The sequence below is a fragment of the Nicotiana tomentosiformis genome, chromosome 3 (assembly GCF_000390325.3).
Source record: "Nicotiana tomentosiformis chromosome 3, ASM39032v3, whole genome shotgun sequence".
Taxonomy (NCBI): domain Eukaryota; kingdom Viridiplantae; phylum Streptophyta; class Magnoliopsida; order Solanales; family Solanaceae; genus Nicotiana; species Nicotiana tomentosiformis.
The window spans coordinates 113318889-113331605 of NC_090814.1; positions in this window are offsets into that span (position 1 = coordinate 113318889).

Genomic DNA, 12717 nt, shown 5'->3' on the forward strand with positions numbered 1-12717 from the left:
AAATGGCCTAGAAATGGTCCGAAACCACCCTGAAACTCACCCGAGCCCCTCGGGACCCCCGTCCAATCACACCATCCAGTCTCATAACATAACACGGACCTGCTTGAGGCCTCAAATCACATTGAACAACATCAAAACGACGAATCACACCTCAAATCAAAATCTGTGAATTTTGAACTCTCAAATTCTATATCTTGTGCCGAAACACATCAAATCAATCCGGAATTATTTAAATTTTGTACACAAGTCATAATTGACATAACGAAGCTATTCCAATTTCCAGAATCGGATTTCAACCCCGATATCTAAAAGTCAACTCCCCGGTCAAACTTTTCAAAAATTCGACTTTCGCCATTTCAAGCTTAATTCCACTACGGACCTCCAAATAATTTTTCGAATACACTTCTAAGTCTAAAATCACCCAACGGAGCTAATGGAACCAACGGAACTGCATTCCGGAGTCGTCTTCACATAGTTCCTACTATGGTCAAAATCCTAAGACTTAAGCTTCCGTTTTAGGGACCAAGTATCCCAAATCACCCCAAATTATTCGGTAACTGAATTCAACTATGCACGCAAGACAATACACATAATACGAAGCTGCTCGAGACCTTAAGTCGCTGAATGGGGCATTAATTCGTAAAACGACAAGTCGGGTCGTTACACTCGCTTTGCAGCCAAGTTAAAGAATCCAATAAATCTTTGCCTCACGAATTCATGTCCGAAATCCTCAAATCTAGTCATAAACAATTCAATATACTCAATACAAATCGTAAGAATTAATTCCATATGAATTACTAATTTTTCAGATTAAAATCCGAAATTCATCTCAAAAATTATCAGTGGGGCCCACGTCTCGAATCTCGGAAAAACTTACGAAATCTGAACACCCATTCCGAGACGAGTCCAACCATATAAAAATTACCAAATTCCGATGTCAAATGGACCTTCAAATCTTAATTTTTCGTTTTTGGAAAGTTTTACAAAAATTCCAATTTCTTCCATCTAAATCCGAAATAAATGATGAATATAGACATGGATTTATGAAATATAATCACTTTTAGTTATAGAATACTTACTCAATTCAAAGTCATGAAAAACCCCTTTGAAATCGCCCAAATACAAGACTCAAAACTCAAAAATGAGTAAAGATGGCTAAAACCCGATTTTATGTATTCTGTCCAACTTTTTCGCATCTGCGGACCAATTTCCGCATCTGCGGACTCGCTTCTGCGAAAGGAGTCCGCTTCTGTGCAAGGCTGCCCCTTCCCCCTTTCCCGCATCTGCGACGCGTGGGCCGCTTCATCAAACATTACAAACTTTGTGTAACGGGAGCTGGCTCATTTTCTTACTTTAAGATAATTAAATATCACTCTCAATAGAACTTTAAGACAAATTGGGACTTTAATTAGTGTCTTTTGAAGTCTAAAGTTGCCGAAACGTTTTTCCTGGGGTTAATTTAATAGAGAAATGAGAGGAAAAGGCAAAAAAAATGACAAAAAAGATAAATGTCTTTCTAATCCCAGGAGAAGTGCCAAATCATCCCTTACTTTATATATATATATATATATATATATATATGAGTGTTTTGGCTTAAAGTTGTGTGAATGAGAAATAAAGAGAAAAAAAATAATATTTGATTTTTTATCCTTTATAAAGGAACATTGTCCTGAGATATTTTGTTAGTATATATATATATATATATATATATATATATATATATATATATATATATATATATATATATATATATAAATGCACTTCTTCTATCCCGTAGAGAGTTGAGAAGAAGGCCAGCCTCACGCCGTCGTAACTCGGCTTCGGCTTGATTATCCACGCACCTGCCAACTTGGCATATATTTATGTTGATATTTTTTAAAATAACTAGCTTTAGTGTACGCGCGTTGCGCGTGTACCTATATCAACGAGTATATAATTTTTTTTCAAAATCAATAAAATATTATTAAATAAAATAATTGAGTTATAAATAAAAATTTAAAAAGTGTAAGTTCTTGAAAATGAATATTAATATTAATATTATAGATCGATAAAGGAAGAAGTCTTACCATACAAAATTCCCAAACATATAATACAAAAACTAATAGGATAAAACTCTAAAATAAAATATTGATATAAAATATAAATCCAAACAACACATACATTTAACTCGATTTTGATTAACCTATAGTTTCTTCCTTCGCATCACAAAAGAATGCCATAAGTAATTTGAATACGAAGAATATAGTCCATTATTGATTTATCAAAAAATAATTAAGTGGACATAAGTCGAATTGAATTTGAAGTTCACTAACTTAAAATCAAAACATTAGTAGAATTAATAAGATAATTTTAATTATTTTCTTGTCTAATAAATATATAGAACTTTTCAAATACACCTTTTTATAGTTGTGAACTTGTGATCACTGAATTGTTATCGTCGTTCACAAAAGAGCTCTAACTTTAGTTTATCTTTGAGCTTGTCAGTTGTCTCTAAATCAAACTTTAAAGAATAGATGATTTCTCCATATTCAATTTTTTGGTCTTTGACCAAACTTATCTTCTATAGCATCTTTTTTCTCTTAATATTAAATTTTCCCTCAAGTATTACTTCATATCAAAGTTTCAAAAATTATGTTCTTTTAAATAAGAAAATGATTCATATAAGCTGAAATATCATTCAATTTTGAATTTGTAAATTTTAGGAGTTATATTATGGTAAATTTTTGTAGTAAATTTTAAAGTTATAAATGTTAATAAATAATTAAATAGAAAAATATTGTTTAATGTATAATATGATGTACGTGTTATCTATCATTAGAGTTAAAAATACTCACATATTTTAAAAAAGAAATTGACAAAATAAATTGAAATTTGACATGTTTGATGATATTTTTACGTGGTTCGGTCTACAAAGAATTAAAAAGAAGACAAACTTTGAAATAACGTTTTTATTATAGTTACACAATTTAAATAAGAAAATAATTACATATGTAAAATTTTACTCAATTTTAGATTCCTAAGTATTAGGAGTTTCCACATAGTTCAAATAAGGAAGAATTTAATAAATAAAGTTTAGTAGATTTTAAAGTCCTAAGTATTAGGAAAATAAGTAAATTACAATTACAAGTTTGTCCAACGTGAAACTTATTTTTAAAGGGTAAAAAATGCGAATGATATTTTGGTAAGGGCCTTCGTACTTTTAATATAATATAGATATTACCTTGCTAACTACAACCTCAAACTTAAGACGGGTGCAATGGCTGAGAACATGTTCTTTAGAGCAACTCCAACCTTGTCACCAAAATGGGGATTTCTCCATTTTTGGGGACAAAAATGGAGAAATTTCACCCCCAAAAATGAAAAAATTTCACTCCAACCCTCCCCCATTTTGGAGACAAAAATGGGGAGTGAATAGTGTCTCCCCAAATTTGGGGACACACTATTCATCTCTCCGTTTACTATTTTCCATTAAAATATTATTATTTTTATTATTTAATTTTTTAATTTATCTTTTTATATATACTTAATTATATTTATATAATATAGTTATCTAATTAATTTTTCATCTTAACTTTGACGTATAATTTTAAAAAATTAATTATTTTGCATCTATTATTTTTATGTAAAATTGGTAGTTAATTTTATTATGAGTTATAATTGTATGAAAAAGATATAACCATCACAAAAAATAAAAGGTGCAAATATAAAATATGATTTCACTTTTATTTGAATTATTAGTTAATCTATAATAATTGCTTACAAATTATATTATTTAAAATTTTATGAAATTATTTTAATGGAAATTACAAATTAATAAAAATAAAAGATGGAATTTGTTTAATAAAAATTAAAAATTAAAATTGAAATGAAAGATAATAATATAATATAAAAGAGAGAGAAGAATATTCTTTGGGGGAAAAAACGAATGAATGGTGGGAGTAAGTTGTCCTCAAAATAAAAAAATTATCCAAAATGGGGGTAAAGGTTAGAGATGCCCTTAAAGGTGTTTTTAGTGTGAGGTCCAGAGTTCAAGTTTGCTTTAATTCACAAACTTTCCTGCTATCTTTCTCTTTTCTTTCCCTTTTCGTTGCCTTTTTTATTTCTTATTTTTTCAATCCTTTTTCCTTTTCGTCTACCCCCATTCCCTTTTTTCCTTGTTTTTCTTTTTACGTTATCCTTTTCCTCCACAATTCAATTTCTTTGTCAGCTACCTTGAAGTGATCGAGAATTCAAAATTTCATAAATAAAAGTCATAGATCTTAACCTCAAATCCAACTTTCTTTTATCAAGTTTAGAAAACATTCATCTCATTGGCAAAATTGGATTGCGATCGAATTAAAATTATTTCTTGTGTTTATTATCATGAAATTTTGTGATTTTCTATGGTTGTTCAATTCAATTTACTTATAAATTGGGATAGAGAAACCATGAAATTTTTTAGTATTGTGTTTGAAACTTAATTTTAATTAATCTAGTTTAGATTAATCTATAAATACTTTTGTTTTAAATTTGATCCCTTTGCATATATAAAGTATTTTGAAATACGGATAGAGTTGATGTGAATGTATAGCTACTAGCTATCTTTGTATTGCATTTCAATTAATTATCCGAGGATGAAGCTGAAATCTAACACTTACATTAATAAAAAAAAGTTATAATAATTGTTTTCTTCACAATGGTTTTTGCTTGTATTAATATTGAAGACGTTATTTTTTTCTTATACTTTCATAAAATTAGTGAGATTGCCCCATTGCGGTTCTAATTGTGCAAATTTCTTTTTAATAGAAACGTAATGATTCCCTTATTGAAAATGTTGTTAATCTTTACTTATGCAAATTCACTTTTAATTGGACGAAAATAGGAAATTTTGTGGTTTACCTATTGAAAATGGTGTTTTCAGTTGTGTTGATGGTAGTTGAGGTATGATTCCCTATTGAAAATGTTTGCTTGTTATGTTGAAGAAGAGATGTAACTTTAATATCAAACTGAAAAGGATCCGAACCAGTCAGATACACTAATCAAATATGGCACCCGTCGCCTTCAAATCCTGGACTTATTCCTGACTTGAATGATTGACCTTCGTTTTTAATTTTTTCATTAAAATTCGAAATTGATTGTTTTGCGTGAATAGACATTAGGTAAATTGCATCCTCAAAGGAAGAGTTGTTGCAACTCTTCGGTTTAGCGCAACCTATTGGCTATAAATACTAGTCATTCTCTCAAATTTTTCTTGCGAAAATTTTGAAATCTCTTCTTCTTTTTTGCATTATTTTCTTGCAAAAATAAAGTGTGATTTGTTGCCGCTATTTCTATTCATTGTTCACTGGTGTTTGAAGTACCGCGCTACACCAGTTTGGTTAATCCGTTCTATTCTGGAAGGAAATAATTCTATACCTCAGGTACCAAAGATTAAGTTTCTTAAGGACACACTGTGAAATCAGTGAACTTAGATTCTATTCTTCATATGTATTTGTCTTTTTATTTTTATTTTTAGTTTTATTTACCTGAGTTTATTTCGAATATATAATAACAAATTGTATGACACTTTCAAGTCACCTTCCATGGATGCAGGAGTCCGCACGGTCTCGAGATAGAAATTACGATTTGGGGAAATAGGATTGAAGTGTAAAATACTAAATAAACTAGTACTTTGTTTTACCAAAGTCTTTACTATTGCATGTCAGGAGTATCATTACTTTTTAAGACTTGGTTGGTTCAGAGCTTCAAATTGAATTTCATATTTAAGGATATTTTATTCTCATAAAAAAATTACTTGATCGATTGTTAAACGAAGATATTTGTTTTAATAATCACACTATAACTGCCGTACTATCCAAAACGAGAGGAAAAGCTCACTTCAAGTTTCGCTTGCCGTACTACGTACTTGGCCTTTTTTATTAGAATGTGATGTTGGACGTATTTATGTGTTTTTGAATATTACTTGATTTACATTTTTATTGCTTTTGGGTTATATTTTATATAAATTATGTCCAATATTACTCAATTATGGAGGTTATACTAATTATTTAATAATTGTTGAATTAGGACAAATATAGACTGAATTGGATAAAAACATGCTAAAAGAGGAAGAAGAGGGAGGCATCACGTGGATAGTCATTTAATTAGAAAGAAAGAAAAATTATTAGCATGGAGCCATTGGAAAGCAACACGTGAAGGAGCACTTGGAAGGAATAGACATCGAATTGGAGTTTGTGCATTTTGGGCAATGACGCATGCTTATACAACGTATGGAGAAGCGCACCCCAAAAGCTAGCTATTAAGGTGGAAGATCTCAAGGCTATATAAACTCCACATCAACATATTGCAATACTGATGTGGGACTCAAGTCTCATACCTTGCAATGGACTATAACAAACCACCACGCTCCACATTCGTCGTCCCCGACAGTTGTGCGCTAGACTTTTCTAGCCCCGGGCGAACACTGCAATACCGGTGTCACCATCCATGGCACGGTGGACACGAAAGGCGGTGGGCGACTCTGATACCATTGATACAACCTAGGGAGAATCACACCCTAAAAGCTAGCTATTAAGGTGGGAGAGCCCAATGCTATATAAACCCCATATCAGCACATTGCAATACCGATGTGGGACTCAAGTCCCATACCTTGCAATAGACCATAACACATGCTCTATCGCGCTTAGAGCAAATTGAAGGCAAAACATTTTTGGTTTGTGCGTCAGGGACAGCGCTGGCCTGGACCCTGCGTGATGGGGACTTGTCCTATTTCACCCGGAACTTGGTTATTTCGGCCCTATACTCCCCCAACTCGTATAAAAAGGGTCCTTAACCTATTTTAGAGGGGGCGTTTTTTAGAGAAAAACACAAGTATGAAGCCGTCGTGCAGGCCGAAATTCATCAAATTCCATCTTTCTTCGGCAAACTTAGTAATTTTTATGTTTCTTTGTATGATTTATTATTTGGCTACCATGTTGTTACGATCCGGAATTTTCCACCGACGGAATCGTGATGGCGCCTAACATTTCACTTGCTAGGCAAGCCAACGTTAGAGAATCATTAAACCAATTCCTTATTTTTATTCAGAAATTAACAATAAATAACTAAGATGAAATATAATAAGTGCGGAATATCATAAAACTGTATTAATTACTACCACCCGGATCTGGAGTCACAATTCACGAGCATTCTAGAATTTACTATAACTAATAGTCTGAAAGAAATGCAACTGTCTGAATGAAAGAAACAGTAGAGCAGAAAAGATAGACGGGGACTTCAAGGTCTGTGAACGCCGACAGATCTACCTTGAGTCTCCGGACAGCGGACCAGTAGCAAAATCTCGATCAACTCGAGCCGGTATCAAAATCTGCACAGAAAGTGCAGAGTGCAATATCGGTACAACCGACCCCATGTACTGGTAAGTGTCGAGCCTAACCTTGGCAAAGTAGTGACGAGGCTAGGACAAGACACCCACATATAACCTGAACAGTATAATCATGCTAGTGGCAACAACAATAAATAAAGACATAATGCAAAAATAATGGGAAGGGGACATACAGTGGAGGGATACAATATAAAAAGTGAGAATAATGAAAAGACAGAATTAAACCGAAAATCCTTAAACGAATTGAGCAAATAAAATAGCAGGGAAAAACTGCACGGCATCACCCTTCGTGATTTTACTCTCAACCTCACCAAATAAATAAATAGAATGGCACGGCATCACCTTTCGTGCTTCTACTCTCATAATATACACGGCACTACCCTGCGTGCTTTACACTCTTCCTCACAATATAAATAATGTATGCACGGCATCACTCTTCGTGCTTTACACTCCTCCTCATAAATCACAGAATTAATAACAACGGATAGTAGGAGTATCATAAGGAAACCAGTATTTTACCTATAATCAATAGCACAATGTAACCACAACCTTGAATCAATATTTGAAAGTTACCAAATCTCAGTGAAATCAGATATAAGTCACCCAACATTTCAAATAACCCGCTAAGCATGGATAGTAGAATTTAAGGCTATAAAATAGACAAGAATAAAATTTCACTCGCAGGCTATGACTCGACAACGACACATAGATGCTCGTCACCTAACCTATACATCGTATTTAATAACCAAACACGTAGCAAATAAGCACATAATACATATTCCCTCACGCCAAAGTTAGACATGATACTTACCTTGCTCTGAAGGCCACTTAATTCTCAATCACAACTTTTTCTTTGGAATTCACCTCCAAACCACTCGTATCTATTCAAAAATGACTCAATAATATCAAATATTGCTAAAGAAATCAATTAAATTGCATAAATTAAATTTTCCAAATTTTTCTCCAAAAAGTCGAATAATCGACCCCGGGCCCGCTTAGTCAAACCCGAGATTCGGACCAAAATCCATTTACCCATTCACCCCCGAGCCCGAATATGTAATTAGTTTTGGGATCCGACCTCAAATTGAAGTCTAAATCCCCAAATTTTCGAATTTCCTAGTTTCTACCCTAACCCCTAATTCTACCATAAAAACTCTAGATTTTAGGTTGATAATTCAAGAAATGTAATGGGTAATTGAAAAACAAATGGTTTAGAATCACTTACCAATACTTTAGGAAAGAAAATGACTCTTGAAAATCGCCTCTACCCGTTTGGTTCTTGAAAAATGTTGAACAAATGGCTTAAACTCGTGTTTGATTCTGTTTTATGCACTGGGCGACAGTGTGCATCGCATTCGTGAGGACACTGTTGTGTTCGCGAAGGGTATTGGCTGCCAAGCCTTCGCGAGACGCTGCTCGCGTTCACGATGGTTACTCCCCCCTAGCCTTCGAGTTTGCGAGATATTGCTCGCGTTCGCAATGAAGGAACGACCACCCCCCCTCCCCCGGTTCGCGAAGAAGAAGTCTCAGCCTCACCAGTTTACTCATCGTGTTCGCAAAGTAACCTTCGCGAACGTGAAGAGGGATAAGCCAGACACCAGAATCTGCAGAAAACCAGATTTTTCCCAAGTCCAAAACATCTTGTGGCCTATCCTAAACTCACCCGAGCCCTCGGGGCTCCAAACCAAACATTCACACCAGTCTAAAAATATCATACGGGCCTGCTCGCGAGATCAAATCGCCAAAATAATACCTAGAACTCCGAATTTAGTACCAAATCAAATGAAATTCTCAAGAACACTTTAAAATTTCTATTTTCTCAACTAGACGTCCGAATCACGTCAAATCAACTCCGTTTCTCACCAATATTCATATACAAGTCTTAAATATCATAATGAACCTGTACCGGGCTCCGAAACCAAAATACGGATCCGATACTAACAATGCCAAACATCAATCAATTCTTAAAAACAAATAATTTTCAGACTTTTAACCTTTTTCAAAAATTCATAACTCAAGTTAGGGACCTCCGAATTTGATTCTGGGCATACACTCAGGTCCCATAATTCGATACGGACCCATCGGGGCCGTCAAAACATGGATCCGAGCCCGCTTACCAAAATTGTTGATCGAAGTCAACTACAATCAACATTTAAGGCATAAATTCTTATTTTCATCAATTTTTAACATAAAAGCTTTCCGGAAACATGTCCGGATTGCGCACGCAAATCAAGGAGGATAAAATTGAGATTTTTAAGGCTTAAGAGCACAGATTCGAGTTCTAAAACATAAGATGACCTTTTAGGTCATCACATTCTCCACCTCTAAAATAACCGTTCGTCCTCGAACAGACATAGAAAAGTACCTGGGCTGGTGAAAAGGTGGGGATATCTACTCCGCATATCGGACTCGGACTCCCAAGTAGCTGCCTCAATAGGCTGACCTCTCCACTGCACTCGAACTGAAGGGTAACTCTTTGATGTCAATTGGCGAACTTGCCGGGCTAGAATTGCCACCGGCTCGTCCTCGTAAGTCAAATCCTTGTCCAACTGGACAGAGCTGAAATCTAACACATGGACGGATCGTCGTGATACTTTGGAAGCATGGACACGTGGAATACCGGATGAATAGCTGGTAAACTAGGTGACAACGCAAGCCTGTAAGCCACCTCTCCCACTCTCTCCAGAATCTCAAAAGGTACGATATACCTAGGGCTCAACTTGCCCTTCTTTCCTAACCTCATTACACCCTTCATGGGTGATACCCGAAGTAACACTCTCTATCCGACCATGATTGCAACATCACGAACTCTATGGTTGGCATAACTCTCATGCCTGGACTGAGCTGTGCGAAGTCGATCCTGAATAATCTTGACCTTATCCAAGGCATCCTGTACTAAGTCTGTGACAAACAACCGAGCCTCTCCCGGCTCGAACCACCCAACAGGCGACCGATACCGCCTACCATATAATGCCTCATAGGGAGCCATCTGAATGCTCGACTGGTAACGGTTGTTGTAGGCGAACTCTGCAAGGGGCAAGAACTGATCCCAAGAACCTCCAAAGTCTATGACACAAGCACGGAGCATATCATCCAAGATCTGAATAGTACGCTCGGACTGCCCGTCCGTCTAAGGATGGAATAATGTGCTCAACTCAACCCGCATACCCAAATCACGATGTACTGCCCTTCAAAAATACGAGGTAAAATATGTACCTCGATCAAAAATGATAGACACGGGCACACCGTGAAGACGGACGATCTCCCGAATATAAATCTCTGCTAACCGCTCCGAGGAATAGGTAACTGCCACGGGAATGAAATACGCTGACATAGTCTGTCTATCCACAATAACCCACACGGCATCGAACTTCCTCTGAGTCCATGGGAGTCCAACAACAAAGTCCATAGTGATACGCTCCCACTTCCACTCAGGAATCTCCATCTGCTGAAGTAAACCACCGGGTCTCTGATGCTCATATTTCACCTGCTGACAATTCAAGCACCGAGCCACGTAAGCAACTATATCTTTCTTCATCCTCCACAACCAATAATGCTGCCGCAGGTCCTGGTACATCTTGGCAGTGCCCAGGTGAATAGAATACCGAGAACTGTGAGCCTCCTCAAGGATCAACTCACGAAGCCCATTCACATTAGGCACACAAATACGACCCTGCATCCTTAAACCTCTGTCATATCCAACAGTAATCGGCTTGGCACCACCGTGCCGCACTGTGTCTCTAAGGACAAGTAAATGAGGATCGTCATCCTGCCGATCTCTGATGCGCTGAAACAAAGAAGACCGAGCAACTGTACAAGCTAGAACACAGCTGGGCTCAGAAACATCTAACGCCACGAACTGGCTGGCCAGGGCCTGAACCTCCAATGCTAGTGGTCTCTCACTAATTGGAATATAAGCAAGGCTGCCCATACTCACTGCTTTTCTACTCAATGCATCGGCCACCACATTGGCCTTTCCCAGATGGTACAATATAGTGATATCATAGTCTTTCAATAGCTCCAGCCACCTCATCTGCCTCAAATTGAGTTCCTTCTGCTTGAACAAATACTGCAAGCTCCGATGATCAGTGAATACCTCACATGGCATGCCGCAAAGATAGTGCCTCCAAACTTCAGCGCTTGAACAATGGCTGCCATCTCTAGATCATGAATAGGGTAATTCTTATCGTGAACCTTCAGCTGCCGCAAAGCATATGCAATAACTTTGCCACCCTGCATCAACACCGCACCCATACTAATACGAGATGCGTCACAATATACTATATAAGATCATGAACCTGTGGGTAACACCAATACCGGTGTCATAGTCAAAGCTGTTTTGAGCTTCTGAAAGCTCGCTTCACACTCGTCTGACCACCTGAACGGGGCACCCTTCTGGGTCAATCTGGTCAACGGGGCTGCTATGGATGAAAATCCCCCCACAAATTAATGGTAATAGCCCGCCAAACCCAGGAAACTACAGATCTCTGTAGTTGATGTGGGTCTAGGCTAGTTCTGAACTGCCGCAATCTTCCTAGGATCCACCTGAATACCCTCTGCTGATACAACGTGACCCAAGAAAGTAACTGAACTCAAACAAAACTCGCATTTTGAGAACTTAGCATATAACTGGCTGTCTTTCTGAGTCTGAAGAACGATCCGAAGGTGCTGCTCATGCTCTTCTCGACTGTGGGAGTAGATCAAGATATAATCAATAAACACAATCACAAAGGAATCCAAGTAGGGTCAACACCCGGTTCATCAAATCCATGAATGCTGCTGGATATTTTGTCAGCCCAAATAACATCACTAGAAACTCATAATCCCCATACCGAGTCCGAAAGGTTGTCTTAGGAACATCAGATACCCTAATCCTCAATTGATGGTAGCCAGATCTCAAATCAATCTTTGAAAACACCTTGGCACCCTGAAGCTGATCAAATAAATCATCAATCCTCAGCAATGGATACTTATTCTTGATTGTGACTTTGTTCAACTGCCGATAATCTATACACATCCTCATCGATCCATCTTTCTTCTTCACAAACAACACAGGTGCACCCCAGGGCGATACACTAGGTCTAATGAAGCCCTTATCAAGCAAATCTTGTAACTAATCCTTCAATTCTTTCAATTCTGGCGGGGCCATGCGGTATAGCGGAATGGAAATGGGCTGAGTGCCCGGAGCCAAATTAATGCAAAAATCAATATCCCTGTCAGGTGGCATCCCCGGCAGGTCTTCAGGAAACACCTCTGGAAACTCACGAACAACTGGCACTGAATCCATGGAAGGAACCTCCGCACTAGAATCGCGGACATAAGCCAAATAAGCTAGACGCCCCTTCTCGACCATA